Below are 27067 nucleotides of genomic sequence, written 5' to 3'. Positions count from 1 at the left end.
TAAGCTGCTACACTGGAGAAGCTGACGTCCTTATGTGGTGGCATCACAAGTAAATGAGGTTACTTCATGAATGAAGGGCAGTCTCCTTGGTTTTGTTTAAACTCTGTGACTCATTCTGTATGCTAAAACTACCAAAGCATTTGTTACTAAAAGATGTTTCACTCAACTCTCTGAAAATGAAAGCTGTGATGGAATTAAACAGTTGTCTTATGATATATTTTGTGAGGAACTTATGTGATTCTTTACATTCCTCCTTTCCATGTGATTGTTTTAAAGAATAGTTTTGTAAGTGGACAGTTAACCATACATCAGGTTGAGTGGCAAATTATGTTGTGTAGTAGAGACTACTAATATTATTATGTAGCATTTTCCTTCGGGAAGGTTAACTTTACAAAAAGGTAGACTTGAGCATAATTTGTGAGTCACCACTGTAGTGGTAACCACTGTAGTGGTAATCTGATATCCCAACACTGTATTTTTCTAAGCCGTGCCTTGGCTTAATAAGAAAACTGCTCTGGTTACTTCTTTGAACTGTTATTTCTCTGTGCTTGTTTAGATTCCATGTTGGAAAACTAGAGGCCATTGGCCTGACAGTTCAAGTGGTGTCTTTGAATTGTTACCTCCTGCTTCACTTTTTAGTTCATGAACAAAGTAGGGCTGTTTTAAAAACATCAAAATTAATGCATGAAAAATTTCCCCGGAAAATATCCACCTTGTTATATAGTATCAAAATCTACTTCCCATATTTATTGGCTTAGCTATTATCAGAAGCATTAAACCTAATGAAAAGAGCGTACTCCTGATAGTATATTTCTTTTTTCCTAAAGCATATTTATGTATTATGAAAGGAGTCAAGTTGAATTGTGTGGAGCAAGTAAAGGCTCATTGGTATGAAGGTTTTAATAGTGTAGAACCCCCGCTTTTAGCGTCTTAGAGGTGAGAACTGTGACTATTTACTTGGTTTTCTAGATTACCTACTGCTACACCAAGAGAAAATGAATTAGCCTAGAGGTGACAGCCTAGGTTAATGACCCCAGAGGTAGTCCAGGCAAAGTCATATTTGCTTATTAGCCCACAGTAATGCTTCAGATACCACATGTTTTCACACTTCTTTTATCTAATTAGAACATTTAGTTGTAAGATGTATCAAATTAGGAAAGCACGGCGAATATACAAATCTTTTACTATGGTTTCCTATTAAAAAAGAAAAAAATTATAGATAACAGCTAAATCCCTTCTGTACATCATCCCATTTCCGCCCTCTTCCTCCCCAGAGGTGAGAGCCATCCTGAAGTGCTGTCTGTTGTTTCGTTACACGTCGTTACACTTTTATTATGTATATATGTACCATAATAATAGTGGAAAAGAAAATTGTGAAAACATAAGTACTGGATGATACCATTTATATAAGACTTAAAAAATACAAAAAACAATTTAATTTACAATAGCATAAAAAAGAATAAGATACTTAGAAATAAACTTAACTATGGAGGAGAAAAACTTGTATACTGGAAACTATATTACACTAGGAACTACAAAATTTTGCTGAAAGAAATTAAAGAAGACACATATAAATGGAAAGCCATTTTATGATCATAGATGGGAAGACTTTTAATGTTGGTATGATGTCAATACTACCTAAAGTGATCTACAGATTTAGTGCAGTCCTTATCAAAATCCCTTGGAGTTTTGTAGAAATATGAAAATCCATCCTGTGATTCATATGGAATCTCAAGGGACCCCAAATAGCCAAAACAATTTTGAAAAAGAACAAAGTTGGAGAGCTCATACTTCCTGATTTCAAAACTTAAAACAAAACTACAGTAATTAAAATAGTGTTGTACTGGCATAAGATAGATGCATAGACCAATGGAGTAGACTTGAAAGCCCAGAAATAAACCCTTCATTATATGGTCAAATGATTTTGATAGGAATGCCAAAGCCATTCAATGGGAAAGGAGTCTTTTAAACAAATAGTACTATGAGAGAGGGTGTGCTGGGCTGGGTGGAAAATGAGAAGGGGTTAAGTATGTATAAATCAATCAGTCAATAAAAATAAAATAAAACAAAGGAAAAATGAAGTTGGACCCTACCTTAAAGCAAATATAAAATTAACTGAACATGTATTAAAGACCTAAATGTACCTGGGAGGATGTGGGAGCAGGGTGGAGGGGGTTAATGGGGGAAAATGTGGGACATCTGTAATACTTTCAACAATAAAGATATTTATTTTTAATAAAAGAGACTTAAATGTAAGAGCTAAAGCTATAAAACTTTTGGAGGGAAACATGAGAAAAGCTTTATGACATTGGATTTGATGATCATTTCTTGAATATGACATTAAAAGCACAGTCAACAAAAGAAAAAAAGATAAATTAGACTACATCAAAATGTAAAACTTTTGTGCATCAAAGGACACAATCAACAGAATGAAAATGCAATCCATGGAGTAGGAGAAAATATCCTATATAATAAAAGCCTAATATGCTAAGTGTCCAGTCGTCTGGTGACGAGTAGACTGTTCAACCAATCGAAGCGTAATATGCTAATGATATGCTAAGGCCGCTCAACCACTTGCTATGATGTGCACTGACCACCAAGGGGCAGATGCTCCATTCAGTAGGTTATCTTGCTGCTGGGGTCTGGCCGATAGGGACTGAGTGAGGTGGGCTGGATACACCCTGGACCTCTCCCTCAGTCCCTCCCCCGCCTGATCGTGCACTGGTGGGGTCCCTCAGCCTGGCCTGTGCCCTCTTGCAATCCAGGACCCCTCAGGGGATGTCGGAGAGCCAGTTTCAACCTGATCCCGCAGGCCACTCCCTTCGGGAGGGCTCCAGATGCAGGGTTCATGGCTGGCGAGCACTGTTGTGGCAGCATGAGCCTCTCCCAATTGGGACTGATTGGGTGTGAGCCTGCGGCAGGCGCAGTGGGGCTGGGATGAGCAGGAGTGGCAGGTAGGAGCTGTGGGTTTTGGCTCGACCCCTGCAGTCCACCCAGAGGGAACCCCACCCATGCACAAATTCGTGCACCGGGCCTCTAGTTTGTATATATCTGACAAGGAATATTATCCAGAATATATGAAGGATTCCAACAACTCAATAGCAAAACAAATAAACACACAACCCGTTTTAAAAGGACTTGAATAGATATTTTCCCAAAGAAGATAGATATACAAATGGCCAATAAGCATAAGAAAAGGTGCCTGCATTTCCAGACATCTCTCCAGACCCACCGCAACGCTGCTGCTTTTCACAGGCACCTTTCTCAGTTCTGATGCTCTGGGCTGGGAAGCCCAGTTTGGGGTTTAGAGCCCAGAATTCTCAGTGGGAATCACCCACAGCTGAAATATCCCTCTGGAACTTCGATGCTGTCTGTGGGAGCCCGGCCAGCCCTTTCATGCCTCTGCCCTTCCTACCAATCTTTATACGGTCTCCACTTTCCACCCTTGATTATCAAGGTTCTCTCTGGCTAGTTTCCAGCTGATTTTTCAGGGTGGTTTTTCTATATTTTAGTTGTATTTCCAGTTTGGTCCTGTGAGAGTGTCAGTGTAGCTTCCACTTACTCCACCACCATTTTGGAATCTCCGAAAAACTAACTTTTTGATAGTTGTAAAACTTTCTTGCAGTTTTAAATTACAGAGTCTTTTCATTTTCCAATTTCAAGTAAGTTATGTATTGATAAAATTTATACTAAAAGTTAAATGGCAGAGATCCACTTCTAAAAAGGGAGTTCTGTGCAGCAAACCAACTATAATTAGTAAAAATTATGAAAAGCACTTTGCAAGTCACATGTTATATATAGAAAAACTTAATAAATTCACTGAGAAGTTATTACAATTATGAATAGGTTTAGCAAGGGTACAGGATACTAAATAAATAAATTCTATTTTTATTTATTTGCAGTAAAAAAAATCCAAAAATAAGATTATTAAAATTCCATAAACAAGAGCATCAAAAGAATAAAATACTTAGAATAAATTTAACAAAGGAAGGGCAAAACTTATACTGTGAAAACTACAGACTCTTGAAAAAATTAAATAAAGAGAAAGCATCTTACATTTATAAATTGAAAAACTTAATACTGTTATGATGGCATTACTTTCCAAATTAGTGTACAGATTCTGTGCAGTTCTTATCAGAACACAAACTTTATTTTTGTCAAAAATTGACAAGCTGGTACTAAAATTCACATGAAACTTAAGGAACCCAGAACAGCCAAAACAATCCTGAAAAAAAGAACAAATTTGGAGAACTCACACTTACCCCTTTCAAAACTTACTAGAAAACTATCATGTAATTAAGTCAGTATAGTACTTGCATAAAAATTAAGTGATTTTTCATAAAGGTGCCAAGATAAATCAATGAGGGGAAGAATAGTGTTTTCAACAACTGTTGGTGGAACAACTGGGTTAGCTGCATATAAAAAATGCATTTATATACCAAAATTAACCCCAAATGGATAAAAGATTTAAATTTAAGAGGTCGCCCTAGCCAGTTTGGCTCAGAGGATAGAGCATCAGCCTGTGGACTGAAGGGTTCCAGGTTGGATTCCAGTCAAGGGCATGTACCTTGGTTGCAAGCTTGATCCCAGTAGGGGCCGTGCAGGAGGCAGCCGATCGATGATGTTCCTCTCTCATCATTTTTCTATCTCTTTATCTCTCTCCCTCTCTCAAAATCATTTAAAAAAATTAAAAAATAAGAGGTAAAATAATAAAACTCTTATAAGAAGACATAGTTTGTTGAAAAATGAGAGATATTTTCTATAGATAAATAATTTCTTCTTATTTTTAATCCTCACCTGATGATATGGTTTTTTTTTATTTTTATTTTTACTTTTATTGATTTTTAGGAAGAGAGGGAGAGAAACATTGATGTGAGAGAGACACATCAATCAGTTGCCTCCTGTGTGGACCCCAACCAGAGATCCAACCTGCAAACTAGGTATGTGCCTTAACCAGAAATTGAACTCACAACCTTTTGGTATATGGGCCTACACTCCAACCAGTTGAGCCACCTGGCCAGGGTGCATCCTTAATTTTATTTTTAGTTGTTTTAAACAGTAGAGTGAGAAGAGGATTTCCCTGTCTTGTTTTAGTTGCATTGTTGTTTTTGATACTTATTTTAGCTTACTCAAAATTATTTTCACAAAGCAATAGATTACTTTGGTCTGTTTTATTAAATATGTGCCTTGCCCAGGCACTGTGGTAAGGAATTCATAAACATTATGTCCCAGTTTACAGATGAGTTTGGAAATTGAGGTTAAAAAAGACTAAGTAAGAGAGCTGAAGTCACATAGCTTATGAGTGTCTATATATATAAAACTCTAATATGCAAATAGACCAAACGGTGGAACAACCAAACAACCGGTTGCTATGATGTGTGCTGACCACTAGAATGTGTGCACATGTGTGCAGAACATGGCAGGCATTGGCCGTGGCAGGATGGTGGAGCAGGTGAGCGGGGGCACCAGACCAAGGCGGGGCGCCGGTTGCTGTCATCAGGGCGAGCCTCTGGGGGTAACTGAAAATTCTTTGCTCCCAGGCGCCATGGTCCCACCTGGCACTCGCACCTGCTGCCAGTGCCGTCCCCACTCGTACCCACTGCCGGCACCCGGTGTCGGCCCTGATCACTTGGTGCCATCAGCGGGTGTGAGCAGTGGCTGCCGGCCCCGATCGCCCCTTAGGGCTTCTCCACCTCCCCCTGCTCCTGAGGGACGATTGGGGCCGGCAGTCTCCTCTTGAACCTGCTGCCGGCGAGGGCCCTGCTTGCACCCGCCGCCGGTGCCCGGCGCTGGTCCCGATCACTAGGTGCCGTCAGTGGGTGTGAGTGGCAGCTGCAGGCCCTGATTGCCCCTGAGGGCTTCTTCACCTCCCCCTGCTCCTAAGGGGCGATCGGGACAGCAGCTGCTGTGTCAGGTCCAGCCTGACGATTGAACCGGGCTGAGGTAGGGAGGTGGGAATTGAGAAATAAAAAGAATAAGAGAAACAAAAGCAAGAGAAACAACAGCGGGGTCAGGAGGTCCAGAACTCTCGAGAAGCTCTGGCCACTTTTATTAGTAATACAGTGCTTTTTATGCATAAGACACTAAGCAGGGAATCACTCACAAGGAAAACATTCTTTGTTTCTCTAAAATCACCACTGGAGGGATAAGTTGAAGGACAGGTTTCTTGTTACAATAAATCTCACTAGTTGGATACATATTTCTTGGTAAGCCATGAAAGTAGCTCTTATCCTACTGATAGCAGTCATATACACAAACCCTGGGAAAGCTCTGTAGGCAGGGGCTGCTCTCGTTATACTGATTAAATTGCCATCCAAACAGGCCTGGGAAATCTGTGCGGGTAGGGTGCCAGCCTTGCTAGCCCCTACAGGTGCAAGGACCGTGTCAGCTTACAGCCCGTTCCCCACACTGCTGCTCGCACCCGCTGCTGGTGCCAGCCCCAATCGCTCTGTGCCGTCAGTGGGTGCGAGTGGGGCCGGCGCCATCAGCGTGTGGGAGTGGTGGCAGTGGGAGTGGGGCTGCCGGCAGACAGGGGACCGGGGGCCACGGTGGGAAGGGCCGGGGTGGGGGTGGGGCGCAGATGATTGGGCTGAGACCCACCCCTTTGCCCACCACAGCCTTTTGGCCCACAGTTCCTTTCAAGGTGCATGAATTCATGCATTGGGCCCCTAGTAAAATATAAAATGAAACCCAGGTCGGTGTGATTCTAAGGCCCATGAACTAGTTAGTACCTCTTTGCATCTAACTTTACAAAGTAGTTTTGCTAGACAAAATTCTGAGAAATAGTATCACTGTCGTGTGAAATTAGCTCTGCCATTCTGTGGATAAATCATTGTTATTACAAGGAATAATACATTTATTTCTAACCAGAATACTTTGTTACATGATAACAAGAATTTTCTTCGTGATATGTTGAAAGTCATACTGTTTAGTGGAATCATGGAAGGCATTGCAAGAACATGAATAAATCACAAAAAATGTACACAATATTATGTACACAATGTACCAATTTTTAAAAAATATATATTTTTATTGATTTCTGAGAGGAAGAGAGAAGGAGAGAGATAGAAACATCATTGATGAGAGAGAATCATCGATTGGCTGCCTCCTGCACCCCCCCTACTGGGGATGGAGCCTGTAACCCGGGCATGTGCCCTTGACCAGAATCGAACCCGGGACCCTTCAGTCTGCAGGCCAACCCTCTATCCACTGAGCCAAACTGGCTAGGGCTGTACCCACTTTTTAAAAGTACACAATTAGAGTAGATGTTAGAAAGCATTTTTAGTATCTTACTACCTGTGTAGGTATTAATCTATTTTTCAAATTAGTGTTAAAATTCAAAATACTGACTTTAGCAGTGATGTTACAGTTTTACACAAGTAATTTTTAGAGCAATACAAGGTTTGAGATAGATAAGATTTTGCATCTAAAAGAGTTTGTGCTTTCATTTTGTTTTCTTAATAATGTTCATTTTGGTTGAGGTAAAACTGTCTCATCTTTAGATGCCTGTGGTGAAGCGAAGGAAATGTTTTGTAGTATTCATATCATTGAAATTACCACCCTATATTTTTCTTCTTAAAGAAAGAATATGGTGATGAACATAGAATGAAAAATAATAATTACATTTGGGTGCATAATAAGAAATAATTATATATGCATTGTTTGAGGTTTTCTTTCTCAAATATAGCCAACCCTTTTTCATTTGTTCTACTCTATGTATTTTGTTCTAGATTTCTTGAATAAGGAGACATTTCAGCAATTTGTTTTCATATTTAGATAGCGCTTGAAAAATGTGGTTTTAAGTAGAGCTATATAAGTATTTTTATATAACATTTCATAAAGATTAAGAGTTAAATGAACTCAGCATGTATCAGTAAATAATCTCATGTACTAAATAACATTTTCTTTGTTTCCAAATATTCATGTAAACTAAAGTCTTAAATGTATTTTTAATATTAGTTCATACCTGCATTTTACATCATAATCTCTGTTCTTTTTATCCCATTTGTAGTTACTGGACATTTTATAGAGACTAAAAGTTTTGGTTCTTTTAAAGAAATAATTTTCAAATGCCTAGAAAAAAATACAATATTATTACATCTGTCCTTTTGCCTCTCTGGTCAGTTTTTAGAATACACTCTTATTCTTGTACATGAAAAGGAGTTTAGCAAACAAAGTCAGCTCACTATTACATTTATATCTAATGTAAGCTTTTTGTTAAAATGTATGGCTAAATAGTAGGCTGACAGGTAAAGAAAAAAATATTTTTGCACTAGCTGATTTGACTCAGTGAATAGAGTGTTGGCCTGCAGACCAAAGGGTCCCGGGTTCGACTCTGGTCAAGGGTAGGTGCCTTGGTTGCAGGCTCCTCCCAGGCCTGGGCCCTGGTCAGGGTACATGCAAGAGGCAACCAATTGAAGTGTTTATCTCACATTAATGTTTATCTGTCTTTCCCTTTCTTTTCCACTCTCTCTAAAAGATCAATGGAAAAAATATCCTCAGGTGAGGATTAACAAAAGAAAAGAAAAGAAAAATAGCCTTTAAAAATGAATACCATAGCCCTGGCTGGTGTGGCTCAGTTGGTTGAGCGTGGTCCCATGCACTGAAAGGTCGCAAGTTCCATTCCCAGTCAGGGACTAGAATCCCTAGTAGGGGGTGTGTGGGAGGCAGCTAATTTGTGTTTCACTCTCCCTTCTTCTCTTTCTCTCTCTCTCTAAAAATCAATAAAAACATATTTAAGAAATGAATACCATAATACTATTAGGGGGTTTTAATAAAGGACTGCAATTGTATTTAGAAAATGGCCTTATAGTATGTGATAAACAGTAGAAAATTGAAGTTTTTAAGTCATGCAAAATATTTTTTATTTGAAACCTTTTCCCCTTTTGACAGCCATTAACTGTTACGATCATATAAACTACTTGTAAAAAAAATTCTTTATTGTTTAAAATATTACATATGTCTCCTTTTCCCCCCATTGACCTCTTCCCGGATGTTCCCACCCCCCAGCATAAACTACTTTTCTGTTTGGTTAATTTTTTTACTTACACTCTTTACCAATCCCACCATTTTAAAAAAGTTTACTAAACAAAGCAACAGAAATATTATCCTATTTGAGGAAAGTATTTTCTGTTGATGATTTTTTTTAACAGAAAAACATAACAATGTATTAACATGAAATATTTTCCTGTTGGCTAAAACATTTGTTTTCTTGGTTAAATTATTTTTCCATTTGAGAAAAAATTACTCAGAAAATAAGTCCAGGTAATTGCTTTTAAAAAGTTAATTTTTTCTTCAAGAAATATAAAACCACTAGAGGCCCAGTGCATGATTGAATCATGCACATTTAGGGGGGGGGAGCTGGGTGCCTGTCCGCTGGTGCACCAGGCCTTTCAGAAGCCTCCGGCGGGGCGGAGGCTTCTGAAAGGCCTGGTGCCTGAGTGGACAGGCACCCAGCTCCCACGCTTTTGCTTTTGATCGCTGGTGCACCAGGCCTTTCAGAAGCCTCCGGCGGGGCGGAGGCTTCTGAAAGGCCTGGTGCCTGAGCAGACAGGCACCCAGCTCCCACACTTTTGCTTTTGATCTCGGGGGAGCTGGGTGGTCTGCGGTGGGATGTGAGCTCGCTGCCCCAGAGGCCCCTTCTGTGCCGCAGCACAGCCATGGTGCAGACACTGAGCTTGAGCCGCCGCTGGCGACGCAAGCTCAGCATCCCACCGGCCCAATCAGCCACCCCGGCCACCCTGAGTCCCGCCCCCCCCCGCGCCTCCTGGCCAATCGCGGGCATAGCGAAGGTACGGTCAATTTGCATATTTGTCTATTATTAGGTAGGATTGTAAGTAAAGCCAACAGGCTAGAGGGAAAATTTGCAGCTCATTTTAGTGGGGGGGAGGGGGAGGGAAGGGAATGTTCTTAGTATATAAAGAACTCTTACAATCAATATGAACAAGACCAACTACCCAGGTGAAAAAATGTTCAAAGACTGTTTACAGCAAAGGACATATAAATGGCTTCTGCACTCATGCAAAATTGTGATAAAGCACACAGAGAAATTCAAGTTAATGTACCATTTTCCACCTATGTTTTGGCAAAGATAAAAAATTTGATAATTTCCTAACTTTATAAGGTTGTAGAAAAATAGGCCCTTATACATTATTGGTGGGAGTATAAATTATACAGCCTCCATGGAGAACAATTTGACAAAATGGGATTGTCCTATCAGATATGTTCACATGTAGGAGATGTACAAGAATGTTCATGGCAGTATTGTTTATAATTGCAGAAGATTGGAAACAGCTGACATGCCCAGCACAATGGGAGAATTAAATAAATGTGGTACAACCATAACATCGAACCTCTGTGTAGTCATTAAAAAGGATCTGAGCATTCTCTATGCTGATTTATGAAGTTGACAAAAGAAATGTACATGCACCTGTGTAAAAATGGATGTATGTATTTGTGCTTGGAAGGAGCCACAAGAAACAACCATAACTGCTTTTGAATTGGGGAGCTGGATGGCTGACCCCATGACAAGAGTGAGAGAGAAGGATACAGACCTTATACTAGAAGTCTCTTTAGTACTTTTTGAATCTTAAATTCTATATATGTATTCTATTCTTTAAAAAAATCTGCAAAAAAGAGATTTCAAAACTGCAGCGGAAGGGTCTGGAAGACGTGGGACTGCTGAAATATGGGATTTTAATCACCTACCAAGAAACTCCTGCAAGGCCTATGCGATCAAGGGAAGTAGTCAGATGAACAGCTGGCTCATTGAATGAAGAGCTCTGGCATTACTCATACAGGGTGGGCAAAAATATGTTTACAGTTATTTGTGTGGAAAATAAAACAATAATTAGTAAGTAATAATGCAAGAATAAACTTTGTGCTTTGCGTACTCACAACTGTAAACCTACTTTTGCCTCACCCTTTATAAGTGCAATTACTGGAACTCCTTTAATTAGCACTCTGAACTTGGAGGTAGTTGTTGGCAATCACTTAGTTATCTATGTTTAGACATTTATCTAAATTAAGAAACTAGAAAAAGCAAAAAAAAAAGAACTGTACAATGAGTGAGTGAGAAAGGAAATTGGGTAAGAACAGATTTTGAGAGCCCCTCCCACACAGCCTCTCATTTTCCCTTCCTTAGGTGTATAAAGTACCAGAGAGATTACTATATAGAGGAGATAGAGAGGTGTATGTCTTACTAATAGCAAAGGTATTAAGAGCTTCCTCCAAAAGTATTGCTCAGGGTCTCAGAATTCATAGTGATTTTCATGGCTCGTAAGTCATCACTGTGGAATGGAGTTATTCTCCCCTACGCTTGATTTAAGGAAGAAGGTCCAAAAGTAACTTACTTTCCTATGTGATGACATTACCTCAAGCTAAAGAATATGATTTCAAAGCAAACTCGGTCAAATCAGCTTGATGTCTGATAGGAGGGGGTCAGTTAAGTGAGGTTGTAGAAAAATCAAGTCTGAAGAGTAATGTTGCACAGCTTGATTTGTTTATTTTTAAAATGCAGTCCTCTTCAGTGGGCTTGGTACTGCACTTTTGAACCCTAGGACTGAGTTTTCCTAAAAAGGTGAGGCTCCTGGCCATGCAATCTGGAAAATTGCTTGTCTAATTGGGTGCACAGTTGCACCTGTACGCTCTTGAATGACTCAGTCATGTTGTGCTCAAGAGTCAAGTAACTTGTTTCGAGACTAAATGAAGAAAAAAATAGGTTGTAAAATTCAGTTACTTCAGAAATGAAACACACTAAATGGTATTGTTTGTTACCATATTAGAGTTGGCAAATACTATAATTAAGCCTTCAAGTGATTTTAGTAATCCGCTCGTTTCAGCCACCTTCTGAAGAATTTTATTTAGAATAAAGCTTTAAATATTGACACCAGAGCCCTGGCTGGTTTTGCTCAATGGATAGAGCGTTGGCCTGTGGACTGAAAGGTCCTGGGTTCGATTCTGATCAAGGGCACATGACCAGGTCATGGGCTCGATCCCCAGTGGGCGGCGTGCAGGAGGCAGCCAATCAATGATTCTCTCTCATCATTGATGTTTCTATGTCTCTCTCCCTCTCCCTTCCTCTCTGAAATTAATAAAAATATTTTTAAAAATATTGACACCAGATATTAGAGTTGAGTCAGTTCAATCTTATAAACCATTATAAAATATTCATAGTAGTATAGTACCCTGTTATGGGCACTGGTAAAATTTCTACCATAAATTTTATTTAAAAAACATTGTATGCATTTGGTATGATATTTATTGGCCCCTTAAACTTATGTATAAATAAAATGAACAGTGAAGCAAACTGTTGAAGTACCTTTGCTGAGTTATTCAACCATTAGATGAATTTTGATAGATTTATAGCCATTACACAGTTATCATTTCAGTTGTATTATAGTTTAATGGCTGTTTATTGAGTACATCCTACAACACAGGTCCTGAAGAACTAATGGTAATCAAGAGAGATAATGTCTGACTCCTCATAGAATTTGTCATCTCTTAGGGCAGTGATGGGCAACCTTTTGAGCTTGGTGTGTCAAACTTCGCCAAAAACTGAGCATAATTCGGGTAGTGTGTCACTTTGAGGAAAAAACATTATTTCGCAAATGTTTCATCCTCAGGAGCAGCAAATGTTTCATCCTCGGCATGCGGCCGCCTCAGCGGCCGCGTGTCATAGAAATGGCTACACATGTCAGTGCTGACACGCGTGTCATAGGTTCGCCATCACTGTCTTAGGGTGACAAGGACAAAGGCTGTGTCAGTCAAGTACAGTAGGTGAGTGATGACAGGGAGAGGCAGGCACTGCAGAAAACAGCTTGGGGAGTCCTAACCTGGACATGGAGGTGGTTGTGGAAGGCTTTAGGGTGGAAATAATGGCCAACCCTGAGACCTAAAGAAGGCAGGTGGAAGGTGAGATTTCAGAGATGCATAATATCTCATACAATTTCTTACTGCTGTTCAGGAAATCATTGTGACTATTCTTAAAGTTCAGAGACTTGTAATAAAGTAGCCTGCCTGTCCTCAGTGTGTGTGTACTGAGATGCAGCGACAATCAGGACATGGTTTGGCTTATATGCCTCAGGCTGGTGTAAAGGGCCATGCTGCTCAGCAGGCCAGCTCTGCCTCTGCCGGGTCACTGTGCAGTGACTGCTTTCCTCCCTGTTCCCATGGACAACACTCTTCTTTTCTCTGCATACCTTCACTCCTTAACTTTAAATAATTCTGGATTGAGTATACATTTTGTTTTGTTTTTATTTAAATTTTAAGTGAGGTATAAGTGACATATAACATTAGTTTCAGGTATACAGTATGATGATTCAATGTTTGTATATATTAGAAAATGATCACCATAAGTCTAGTTAACATTTGTCACCACAGTTACAACTTTTTTTCTTGTGATGAGAACTTTAAGATTACTCTCTTAGCAACTTTCACATATGCAGTATAATATTATTAACCACTAGAGGCACAGTGCACAAAATTTGTATATGGAGGGGGGGGTGTCCCTCAGCCCAGCCTGCACCCTCTCCAATCTGGGACCCCTTAGGGATGTCTGACTGCCAGTATTGGGCCTAAACTGGCAGTCAGACATCCCTCTCACAATCCTGGACTGCTGGCTCCTAATCACTCACCTGCCTGCCTGCCTGGTCGCCCCTAACTGCTCCTCCTGTCGGCCTGGTCGCCCCTCACTGCCCCCTCTCCCAGTCTGGTCACCCCAGCTGCCCCCCCGCCCCCACCGACCTAGTTGCCCCTAACTGCCCCCCCTGCTAGCCTGGTCGCCCCCACTGTACCCCCCCTGCTGGCCTGGTCGCCCCCAACTGCCCCCCATGCATGCCTGGTCACCCCTCATAGCCCCCCACCCCTGCTGGCCTGGTCACCCCACGCAGCCTGCTTGTTCAGTTGTTTGGTCGTCCCTCACTAACCCCCCTGCTGGCCTGGTCATAAGCAGCCATCTTGTGAGGGTGTGAGGGTCAATTTGCATATTACCGCTTTATTATATAGGATAGTCACCATGCTCTACATTATATCCCCACGGTTTGTTTATTTTATAACTGGAAGTTGTACCTTTTGAGACTCCCCTTCTCTCATTTTACCCACCTCCACCCTCGCTAACCAGCAATCTATTCTCTGTATCTATGAACTTGTTTTTATATATTTATCCGTTCATTTATTTATATTCCACATATAAGTGAGATTATATATGGTATTTGTCTTTTCTCTCTGACTTATTTTACTTAGCATAATGCCCTCAGGTTCCATCCATGCAACATTTCCTTTTTTATGGCTGAATAATAATTACATTCTCTCTCTCTTTCTCTCTCTCTCTATCTCTCTCATCCATTAATGGATACTTAGATTGCTTTCATATATTGGCTATTGTAAATATGCTGCAGTGAACATTGGAGGGGGGGGTGGTATCTTTTCAAGTTAAGTGTTTTCATTTCCTTCAGATAAATACCCAGAAGTGAAATTGCTGGATCATATGTTAGTTCTATTTTTAATTTTTTAAGGAACTGTTTTCAGGACTTATAAGAATTTGGCTCCTTTAAGCCAAGTCCTCATTGAACAGTAGAGTACATTAGGCCTGAGAGATTGAGTGACTCATCCAAGGTTGCTTGGTAAATAAAGAGAGCAAAACCAAAAGTCCCGGGTCTCCTGATGGCTAGTTCTCTTTTTATTGAGCTCTCTGCAATGGGAAGAAACTCTAAATTTAGCAACAGTGTGGATGGTATTAGTTTCCCCTCTGTACATATTACAAAAAAAAGTTTAAGTATTGAATTTCCCCTATTTAGGAAGCTTGTCACCTACTGTCACATCTAATAGTGTTCCTTAAACCCTGGCCAGTTTGGCTCAGTTGGTTGGGCATTGTCCCATGCACTGAAAGTTTGCTGATTCGATTCCTGGTCAGGACACATGCTCAGTTGTAGGCTCCATCCCCAGTAGGGGGTGTGCAGTAGACAGCTGATCAGTGTTTCTGTCTCTAAAAAATCAATTAAAAAATCTTTAAAGAAAAAAAAGGAAAAATGTGATTGCTCAATCCTATATAATAAAAGCCTAATATGCTAAGTGTCCAGTCTGCCCATCAGCCGTTCCACCAATCAAAGCATAATCTACAATAATAAAAGAGAAATATGCAAATCGAACATACCTCCACGACACCCACCAGCCAATCAGGAGTGAGTATGCAATTTAACCCAACAAAGATGGTGGGTTAATTTGCATATGCAGGCACGGAGCGAAGACTGAAGGGTCTGGCCTGAGCGAAGACTGAAGACTGAAGACTGAAGACTGAAGAGGCTTGGCTTCTCCACTCCGGCTGGAACAAAGGCCTGGGTCCCGGGTGCCGGAGGAAAACTGGTGCTGGCAGCCAGGGGAAGGAAGGCCTATTGCACGAATCTTCGTGCAACGGACCTCTACTATGCTAATGATATGCTAAGGCTGCTCAACTGCTCGCTATGATGTACACTGACCACTAGGGGGCAGACAGTCAACCAGTCAACCAGTCACTATAATGTGCACTGACCACCAGGGTGGCAGATGCTCCAACAGTAGGTTAGCTTGCTGCTGGGGTCTGGCTGATCGGAATTGAGTGAGACGGACCTGACATGCCCTGGAGCCCTCCCACGGTCCCTCCCTGGCTGGCCAACCTCCCACGTCCCTCCCTGGCCCCGATCGTGCACCGGTGGGGTCCCTCGGCCTGGCCTGTGCCCTCTTGCAATCCGAGACCCTTCAGGGGATGTTGGAGAGCCAGTTTTAGCCCGATCCCGCAGGCCAAGCCGAAGGACCCCACTGGTGCACAAATTAGTGCACCGGGCCTCTAGTATGATTATATGAGCTCACCAGAACCAATTACAAGAAGTTAAAAAGGCTTGGTAGATAGCTACCAAGGCTACTTTATTCAGTTGGGATGATATTCCAAATCCTTAATATAACTTTCCTTTATCACTTCATTGTCTAAATAATGACTGTTCAATGGAATATTTTTGTAAAATCAGTATGTTCAAAGTTTTGAACTGCTGGTTTTTATTAACTACTCAAGAATCCTAACTAAATATCAAAATCCTGGCTTTTGCATCAGGAAAAAGTTAACTGTGCAACCATGGCTAATTATTTTATCATTTTAAAAAATCACTTCCACTCAACAAATATATGAAACACTTTAAATAGTGACACATCTCCCGTTTTTTTCTTTTTTCCCTTTTTTTATTTTAAGGTCTTGTAGATCTATATTAAACTGGAGTTGAAGCCAGAAAGAAATTTCAGATAGTGAGAAGTAAAAATGCTCTGCCTTAACCCTAACTTTTCACTAATGAAATAGTGTAAACTCTTCACATTATTTTTATGGAGCTTCGTAGTCCATAAAAATAACATCGCTGTTGAGCCTCCATGTATGGTATTCGTGACTGAAGGTTTTGATGTCTTCGCAAAAGGCAGACCAGTGCTTTCCTTTGAAATGTGTGAGGCAGTTTTAGATGCAGCTTCTCAGATGGATTTAATTAGTCCTTCATATGACTGGATGTCCGTTTGTTGCGGCTGAATTCTCATTTCATTCACCCATAACTAGAAACACCTCGCTTCAAACAGGTTTCTTCAAAGAAAGAGGGGTTTAAGGTTCTATGTTTTACTGCTTTTTGATGTCGGTTTCCCTTTAACTGAGAAGACCTTATGTTTACACAACTGTTATTATTAAGAAAACATCACTTTCTTCACTGAGGTTCCTTTTGTATCATTGTTGGTTATTGGTGGAAGTCAGAGGTCTGTGCAATAGATCTCACTCGGTCGGACATCAGAGCAGCTATTTGTTTGCATATTTTGCTTATGAGAGGCATGAACCAAAAAATGGCATACTTGTGGAATACTTCTCCATACCCGAAATAGGAATGCCAATATATGGTAAAAACCGGTAACTAACTATGTTAATAGGGTGGTTGTTGCAGAGCTTATAATATTAACCACTGAAACAAGAGAAAATCAACTAACAAGGTTGCCATAAATCAACTAATACTGTGTTTTGCTTTCCTCTGCCTCCAGTGCATGACTTGTGGTATGCCTTCAATAAATATGTTGAAAATATGAAAATATATTCTCTATAGTAAAATTATATATTTATAAAATGTATTCTACTACTAATATTTGGGGTTTAAAAAAAAATTACCTCTAAACCTTCACATTTCATTAGAATAGCTCCTTGAATTTACCCTGAATATAATGCTCTTCTCTTTGACAGTTATTGTGTCTGGGGTCTGGCCGTCTTTATCATCAAGGCAGCTTTTATCTTCTGTGCTCACAATTCTAATTACATTTCAGGGGGTTGTGATCCCTTCCAGAATCCTAGTCATTCATTGTATTTAAAGATGAAATGCTTCAGGGGGTTTTGGGATGTTCACTCTTGGGCACAGGTTTGCATTTCTAAAAGTTTCTCTTGCTCTAACATCCTGATTTGTGTAAAAATGCTAAGTACTCTTTACTTACTACACTTTCCTTTTTTTTGAAAGACAAAGTTAATTTAGACTCTTCAAGCTTAAAATTGTCCCAAAGCCACAGGTCACAATGAAAAATACATAGTAATATATATCACAAATTCTTCTGGTGTCTTATTTCAGTATTCCATCCAAGAATCTGTAGAATCTCAGGCTTGTATTTCTGCCTGTTGCTTAGCCACAACTGATCTTTTTCATCTTACTCACCAGACCCTGTTCTACATAACTGTGCCAATTTCTAAAACGCAGTAGTCAGAGTTATATTACCATTGAAGATATGAAAAAAGGATCAAGAAAGGCTTAATAAAAACAGATTTTTAAAAATATTTTTGAGCAATGTTAACACTAAATCAGATAAGGATTCAATTGAAAGGGCCAATATGTTGTTGAGAATTGATCTCTGAGTTCTTGATTATATTGTTTTGGAACTGGTGGCTATTTTGTAGAAATCCTAGTGTTAGGAGAATTACGGACATGTGACTAATGAGTATTTTATTAAATTTAAGTAAATTTAGTAATTTAAAAAATCTGATTTATTTAAAGTATTCTTGAATGATGATGCCTTTTAGTAAAATTCTGTGGAATTGGGAATTTTAATTCTTGCATACACCCTAAAAATCTTGATAAAATATGAAATCTCAAATACAAAGGACAGAACATTTGTGATTTTTCTTTTATATTAATTTTCAAGACAACTTGTTAAGGAACCTTATATCTAATATTTGAAGTAATTATATAACACTAGAGGCCTGGTGCATGGGTGGGGTCCCTCAGCCTGGTTGGCGACAGGGCCAATCGGAACCATCTTGCCTAGTCCCGATCTGGGCTGGCCCGGGGGCAGGGACTAGGGGAGGTTGGCCAGCCAGGGGAGGTTGGCTGTGGGAGTGCACTGACCACTAGAGGGCAGCTCCTGTGTTGAGCGTCTGCCCCTTGGTGGTTCGGTCAATCAGTTGTAACAGTTGCTTAGGCTTTTATATATATACTAGGGGCCCGTTGCAGGAAGATTCCTGCAAGAACAGGGTTTCCGCAGGCGGGCGGGGCAGCCGCCACCAAGGCCGCCGCAGCCGTGCTCGCCGCAGCCGCGGCCCTACGCACAGCCGCCACAGCCCCGTGCACAGCCACCACCGTGCACACCGCCTGCCCCACCCCACCCATCGCTGCCGAGGCCGCCACAGCCACGTGCGCCACAGCCACCACTGTGTGCCCTGCTAGCCGCTGCCTCGGCCCCGCGCACACCGCCAGCCCCGCCCCGTCCGCTGCCACCACCGCCGCCCACCCCGCCACCTTGCTTTCCGCTTTCTTCAGTCTTCACTCCTCCCTTCCTCAGCGTATGCAAATTAACCGCCATCTTTGTTGGGTTAATTTGCATACTCGCTCTGATTGGCTGTGGGCATAGCGAAGGTACAGTCAATTAGCATTTTACTCTTTTATTAGTGTAGATAGATAGATAAATAGATAGATAGATAGAGAGAGAGATAGTAGAGGCCCAGTGCATGTATTTGTGCACTGGTGGGGTCCCTCAGGCTGGCCTGCACCCTCTCGCAATCCAGGACCCCTTGGGGGATGTCAGAGAGCCGGTTTCAGCCCGATCCCCGCAGGCCAAGCCGAGGGACTGCACCGGTGCACAATCAGGGCCGGGGAGGGACTGCGGGAGGTTGGCCACCGGGAAGGGACCACGGGAGGGCTCCAGGGTGTGTCCGGCCTGTCTCGCCCAATCCTGATCAGCCAGACCCCAGCAGCAACCTAACCTACAGGTTGGAGCGTCTGCCCCCTGGTGGTCAGTGTGCATCATAGTGACTGGTTGAACTAATGGTCAGACACTTAGCATATTAGGCTTTTATTATATAGGATTACATTTATCACATTTTTTTTGTTCTGCAAACTGGGCCATCTTATTAAAAAGAAGCATCAATTACATTGACTGTAGGGACATAGGCAATCATATTCTTTATCCATTATGTTTAGTTGTAAAAATTAACTCTCAGGCTCTGGCCAGTGTGGTTCAGTTGCTTGAGCGTTTGTTTTCCCATGCACTGAGAGGTCGCTGGTTCAATTCCTGGTCAAGGCATATGCCCAGGTTTTGGGTTTGGGGTGCATACGGGAGGAATCCGATCAATGTTTTTCTCTCACATCGATGTTTCTCTCTCTCTCTCTCTCTCTCTCTCTCTCTCTCTCTCTCTCTCTCTCTCTCTCTTTCTGTCGCTCTTCCCCCTTCCTCTCCATCTAAAATCAATAAAAACATATTTTTTTTTAAAATTAACTGTCAGCATTTACTAACAGCTTTAGTTTGGGACTAGGTAAGGGGTAGTAGAGAAACAATGATGTCACATTGTATTTTTTTGTTTTTAACCCTCACCTGAGGATTTTTTTTTAGAGGGGAGGAGTGGGGGGGGGGGGGAGAGAGAGAGAGAGAGATGTGAGACATATTGATTGGCACGTGCCCAGATCCAAGATTGAGGTGGGGATGGAGGGATTGAGCCTGCAACCCAGGTATGTGCCCTCCACCAGAATGGAACCTGTGACCCCTTTCGTCCATGGTGAGATGCTCTAACCACTGAGCAAAGCCGGCCAAGGCCATCACATTGTATTTTAAACAACAGTTTTGAACGAAGATAACCCTTACCAGTCACTTACCAGTTATGTAACTGGAAAGTTACTTAATCTCTCTCAGCCACTGCAGTAGTAGTATTTTATATAAATAGTGGTATATAGGAAAAGGCTGTAAATCAGATGGACTTGAATTTAAATACCAGCCCTGAAACTGCTGACTGTGAAACCAGTAGAAGTTCACTGTTTCTTCTGAGCCTTTGTTTTCCTCATCTGTAAATAGGGTTAATATTCTCCAGGGCTTTTGTAAAAATCAAATGAGCTCTGGTATAGGGGCTGGCATGTAGTAGGCACTTGAGAAACAATGTCTCTTCCCTCTTAAATATAGCCATTTTGCTTTTTAAAAGAATCTAAATTAGCTTTTACTTTGCAAACAGTTCTTTCCCATTATATGAAAAATTCATGGAAAGTTTTAAAATTAAGACAAAATAAAATGTACACAAATACATTGACAAGACTTGTCAGTAGCGATTAGTATTTTAAGATTCTGATACTCTTTGGTTAAAATGTATTATTTATTTTTTGACGTGTTATTTGAGGCTATAACACAGTGTTTGCAGAGCAGTTATGGGGGTAATCTTTACCTCTAGGTGATTCACTTTGGGAAATGTTATCAAGTGAGACTAGTGGACCAATACTGCTGTCCCCTTCCCCTCCCACTTCCCACCTCAGACCCCTGCTGTGGTTTGCGAGCCCATGAACCCGCAGTTCCTCCTTACCCCTCCGTAGGGTGCACCTACACTGTTACGGTGCAGGGCTGAAGGGATCCAGTGTTTTGGGGCATCTGTCCCTTCTCCATTTAGAGCCTTTCTCTTATCTATAGACACTCTGTTAACCACTGTTAACTCTACTGTTAAAAACTCCAGGCATCGTGGAATCACCACACCAATTATTATAATGACTGTTCTTTGCAATAAAATATCAACCCTTGCTATTGGCCTTTCCCTCCAAATGAACTTAACAAATACCTAAATTGGTTCAGTTGAGGTGTTAGTAGACCAACCTGGGTTTGGATATGCTACCTGCTAGCTGTGGAACCTTGAGAAGTTATTTTAACTTCTCTAAGCCTCAGATTTGTCGTCCATAAAATATAGTTAACATCTCTATGTTGGATTGCTCTGAGGATGCAGTAAATTTAATGTTTATTAAAATACCTGATTGATGTTAGGCCCTCAGTGCATGTTCCCTTTCACTGATTTAGATTCATTTTTCTGAACAAGTGGCAAAAAGAAAACAGAAAAGAGAACCAAGGGCATCCATAATCTGCATATTACTATTCCTGGAGTTTCTATTCTGATTCAATGTTGTTTTCTTTTTTTCAAGATATTTTATGTCTAAGTGGGAAATTATAAAATAAGCCATGTCATTTGTTTCTAACTCAGTGTTTAAATCTCAAAAAAAAAAAAAAAAAATAGGCATTGCTTCAAAATTTAAAATTTAGTGCAAATGACTGGGCATGGCTCTGCATGGATGTATTTGCTCTTAGTCATATTTATCATTCTTACATGTGGTGGGCATATGTTACTAATTGCCCCATTTTGTTACTTAGCTTTTTATTAAAACTGCTGACAATGTTTATGTATGGTTATCATTTGGAACAAGAGTGAGGAAACCAGCTGGAGACTAAATTTAGCACAATCCGCCAGGACAGTGTGGCTCAGTGGTTGAGCGTCCACCTATGAACCAGGAGGTCCCAGTTCGATTCCCAGTCAGGGTACATGTGAGCTCGATCTTCCCTGTGGGGGGCATGCAGGAGGCAGCCGATCAATGATTCTCATCATTGGTGTTTCTATCTCTCCTCCCTTCCTCTCTAAAATCAATCCTATCTAATAGAAGAGTAATATGCAAATTGACCATCACTCCAACACACAAGATGGCCTGCAGGGGAGGGCAGTTGTGGGCAGTCAGGCCAGCAGGGGAGGGCCGTTAGGGGTGACCGAGCCGCCAGAGGAGGGCATTTGGGGGGGACCAGGCCTGCAGGAGAGGGAAGTTGGGGGAGACCAGGCTTGCAGGGGAGGGCAGTTAGGGGGAACCAGGCCCGCAAGCAAAGGCAGTTGAGGGCGATTGGGCCTGCAAGGAGGGCAATTGGGGGCAATCAGGCCTACAGGGAAGGGCAGTTGGGGGCAACCAGGCCTGCAGGGGAGGGCAGTTGGGAGGGAACCAGGCCAGCAGGGGAGAGCAGTAAGGGGCAACCAGGCCGGCAGGGGAAGGCAGTTAGGGGTGACTGGGCCTGAAGGGGAGGGCAGTTGGGGCAATCAGGCCTGCAGGGGAGGGCAGTTGGGGGGGACCAAGCCTGCAGGGGAGGGCAGTTGGGGGAACCAGGCCAGCAGGGGAGAGCAGTTAGGGGGGACCAGGCTGGTAGGGGAGGGCAGTTAGGGGTGACCGGGACAGCAGGGGAGGGCAATTTTGGGGGACCAGGTCTGCAGGGGAGGGCAGTTGGAAGGGACCAGGCCTGCAGGGGAGGGCAGTTGGGGGGAACCAGGCCTGCAGGGGAGGGCAGTTTCAGGGGACCAGGCCTGCAGGGGAGGGCAGTTGGGGGCGACCAGGCCAGCAGGGGAGGACAGTTGGGTGTGACCAGGCCTGCAGGGGAGGACAGTTAGGGGTGACCAGGCCTGCAGGGGAGGGCAGTTGGGGTGACCAGGCTGGCAAGGGAGGGCAGTTAGGGGTTACCAGGAGGGCAGGGGAGGGCAGTTAGGGGCAATTGGGCCGGCAGGGGAGCAGTTAGGCATTGATCAGGCTGGCAGGGGAGTGGTTACGGGGTGATCAGGCTGGCAGGCAGAAGCGGTTAGGGGCAATCAGGCAAGCAGGCAGGCAAGCAGTTGGGAGCCAGCAGTCCTGGATTGTGAGAGGGATGTCCGACTGCCCGAAGGGTCCCAGATTGGAGAGGGTGCAGGGTGGGCTGTGGGACACCCCCGCACCATGCACGAACTTCGTGCACCGGGCCTCTAGTCCTATATAATAAAAGCATAATATGCAAAATGACTGAACGGCAGAATGACTGGTCGCTATGATACACACTGACCACCAGGGGCAGACACTCAATGCAGGAGCTGTCCCCTGGTAGTCAGTGTGCTCCCAAAGGGGGCGTGTCGCTCAGCCAGAAGCCGGGCTCACATCTGGCGAGCGCAGTGGTGGTGGCGGGAGCCTCTCCCACCTCTGCTGCAGGCAGGTGGTAAGGAGTGAGGGGTCCCAGACTGCGAGAGGGCCGAGGGGTCCTGGACTGCAAGAGGGCACAGGCCGAGCTGAGAGACACCCTCCCCTCCCACCCCCCAGTGCATGAATTTCATGTACCGGGCCTCTAGTAAAAATATATTTTAAATTTAGTACAATCCTTTTTTGTAAATAACCATAGAAAATCTTGTGAGTGCTTACCAAGTTCACCCAATTGGATCCCTTCCCCCAAAAGAAAATGCTGATGTTTAGCTTTAAAAATCTAGTAATGATTACTTAGAAATGGCTTAAATGTATCCCTTTTATCATACAGGTTCAGTGGGATTAATAGAAGAGTTGTTGCTTAATGTTTTTATGATCAGATTTGAAACAGGGTTTCGAAGAATTTATGATTTTCTTTATAGCCAGATATTAAAAATACTGAGGAAATGTGAGAGCAGTGGTGATTGGCAAGTTTGCTCATCTGGGGTTGTTTTCCATTAGTTTCACGTATCAAAGATTGAAGAAAGAATTGTTTTTGAGTCATTCCACATTAGTGGTTTAGGTGCATTAATGGATTTTAACCAAAAGTTTAATCCAAATCAAGTCTTTTAGGATTAGTCTATCCCATTGAGTTTTAAATTAGCATATATTCATACCACACTCAACTACATACACATCTAGAACTGTACTTCAGTGGTGAGGTGTTTCCTTTCTGTTGAGCTTTGAATTGAGCTACAATAGAAGACATATACTGATTTACAGAAAGGATGTTCTTGCTAGCATTCTGTATATATTATTTGCTTATTCAAGCATGTAAAACTTCAACAAGAGGAGGTAATTTTGCTTAGATTTCTTGATTTGAATTGTTCTATTTGGCACTGAGTGGAAAAGAAAAAAATGATATTGAAAGCATTGTTCTGTTAATGAAGTTGCTTGTCCTTTTTTGTGCCAAATTTGGCAGGTAAAATTACCATTTATCCTACTTGCTAGAGCCAGAGAATAGATTGTTGAGGAAAAGTAGCAATTTAAATAATGGCACTAGATAGAAGGTACTACATTATATACATCTTCCATACTTTCAGATATTGACATGCAATTTTTATTTCTCTTTAGTAATGCACTGTTTTTAACCACTATATTACTTCCAGTAGCTTTTATTTACATGCAATTTGCTTCAATTGTGAAATTTAAAAAACACCATGTTGCTACTAATTATAATAAGCCAAAATGAAGCGTTTTCATCTGAGGATAAATTAGTGATTATATTTTGTTCTGGATATTTCAACAGTAGTGCATGTTTTTAATTATGAATAATTATTTAAACTTTAAAAAGTAAAAATGAAATATATACTTTAATTAATATGAAAATACATAGTTAATATCAGATTCTCAGGTGTTCATGATTTCTTCCATGTTAAATATACTTTGTTCTTTTATGTGTACTTTAATTTTTTATTTGAAAAGTCTAAAAGAAAATTTAATCAAAAATCTTATTTTCAGTGAGGAAATTTTCAAAATATGAATAGGTGGCTTTTTAAAAGTTAATCATGTGTCTAAATGAATGCATAAATTTAGCATTTGTGAAACCTTGAAGTAAGATATAATTCACTAAATTTCTTATGTATTATTCCTAGTTATAAAACTTATAAGCTTTAAAATGTATTATGTACTGCTCTAGTTTACAATAACTCAACCTGCTCTCCTCACCTCCCAAAAAAGAAGAAATTATCTATAGAAAATAATTTGCAAAATGTGTGTGTGTTGGGTTTTTTTTTTTTTAACAACCAGTTGGTAAATTTGTTGACTTGGAAAATGTTAACACAGAAACAGCGTTTAGTGTGTCTGAAACTTGTAACCATCAGTCACTTTTTTTCTGCCCACTACACTAACTGGTAGGCAGGTGCAGATGTTAGGAAATCTAACATTGCAATTGACACTAATTGGCATAGTTGTTGGCAGTCTTATCAGAAAGCAAAGGGCTGAATGGTTGAATGGGTTTGAGAACTTGAATGATAATAAGCATTTTTATATGCATCTTGAATTACTTTTGTGACCCAGACTAACAGGAACACTTCATTCTGACCTCATCCTTCAATGAATAGAAATTATAGAAAGCATAATATGCTTTATTCTACCTGATTGTTTTTCAGGTAATCTTTCACAGCTATCTGCTCCATCGCCCACTTTCTACCTCCCCAACCCCTCCTAGGACTCAAAGAAACCAAAGTACATGTGTAGAATAAAAAGAAGATAACTATTACTGATAATTCAATTATTATTATTTTTAACTTTGTTACCAAAAGCTTGATCCATGTTGTAGTACTTTAGGCTAAACTATGGAATTTATGGATGAAACAGTAAGTCTAGGATTTGCTTCCAAATAGTCTTGGAGTATGTGGGCAAATCAGTAGGAATATAGATGAAACAAGATTGGCTTAAGTGGATAAGGTTTGAACATGGGAGGTGGATATATAAGCTGTTCTTGCTGTTTCTGTGTTTGAAATTTTCCATTACAGAAGGGTTATTGTTTTGTTTGTTTAATATGCTTTGACCTCACCCATTACTGATATGAGCTTTTTTTTATACCTGTCATTTCCTTCTTAGTACCTTTAAAAAAAATTTAGTTCCTTTTATCAAAAATGACTCATCTAAAGTGAGAGCTGCATAAGCTAGTAAAGTAATCTGTGTGCTTTGTACAAATGAGCTAATTTCTAATGTGGATTTTAATAGGAGCTTTCTAAAGACGCCTCCTTAATTGACAGGGAGGACTCTAAGGTGGGATTTTTAGTCACTAGGTGGATCATTGTGCCTGTTTTAACTATATGCAGACCACCCCTCACAAAAGTGTTAACAGTTGTAGGTGTTGTGTCATAACTGATCGTAGCTTTTTTGTGCTAGAGGTAATGATGTATTTTTCTTCATTAGAAATACTTTCCATAAAGAAAATGTTTTCATTTGGTAAGTTAGGAGAGCGCATGACTGTATTGTTTAGCTTATGTTTACTCACGTAGGTATTTCTTTGTGTTTTTGGTATTCTCCCTACCCTCAAATAATGTACAATTACCTGTGTTAAAAAATGGAGTTGAGTCTTGTTTCATTCAATCAGAGGTTCCTTTTGCAAAGGAGTATCTACAAAGATGCTTGCTAGAGGCTTTTGCTTGAAAGGTAGGGGCTGAAAACAGTTACTCTAACACTTCTGTCTATAGGTTTTTACATAGATGAATAGTTTATGTAAATTTTGTACTCCACTGTTGATCCAAGCCCCTTGATATTTATTACAATCAAGTAATAGTAGACATTTTAGAAAGTGTTTAAATGTGGATCCTTGGCTAGTAAGAGGCTGAGAAACCAAGGTAATTTTTCAGACTATTGCTTCTTTTACCGTGCTTTTAGTCTGTCCTGAGAATTGATTTGAGTTGATCCTTATTTCAAAGGAGCATTGCTTGACATTTTTTAGATTTTTAAAATAGCTTTTTAAGGAATCCTATATAATAAAAGCTTAATATGCTAAGTGTCTGTTCATCCATTCGTCTGTTCAACCAATCAAGGTGTAATATGCTAATGATATGTTAAGGCTGCTCAACCATTCGCTAAGATGTGCACTGACCACCAGGGGGCAGATTCTCCGATTGGGAGGTTAGCTTGCTGCTGGGGCCTGGCCGATCAGGACTGAGCAAGATAGGCCGGACACACCCTGGAGCTGTCCCCCGGGTCCCCCTGCCCGAGGTCCCTCCTCGGTTGGCCAACCTCCTGTGTCCCTCCCTGGTCCCAGTCATGCACCAGTATGGTCCCTCAGCCTGGCCTGCACCCTCTCGCAATCTGGG

At 41.2% G+C, this 27067-nt stretch overlaps 1 protein-coding gene across 2 annotated transcripts in view; it reads left to right on the top strand.

Moving 5' to 3' along the window:
* PCCA (propionyl-CoA carboxylase subunit alpha) overlaps positions 1-27067 on the top strand; it is a 377531-nt gene that overhangs the window by 249308 nt on the left and 101156 nt on the right. The window lies entirely within an intron of this gene.

This window comes from Cnephaeus nilssonii (genome assembly GCF_951640355.1).
Source record: "Cnephaeus nilssonii genome assembly, chromosome: 8".
Classification (NCBI taxonomy): Eukaryota; Metazoa; Chordata; class Mammalia; order Chiroptera; family Vespertilionidae; genus Cnephaeus; species Cnephaeus nilssonii.
This window is presented reverse-complemented; position numbering and strand designations above follow the sequence as displayed.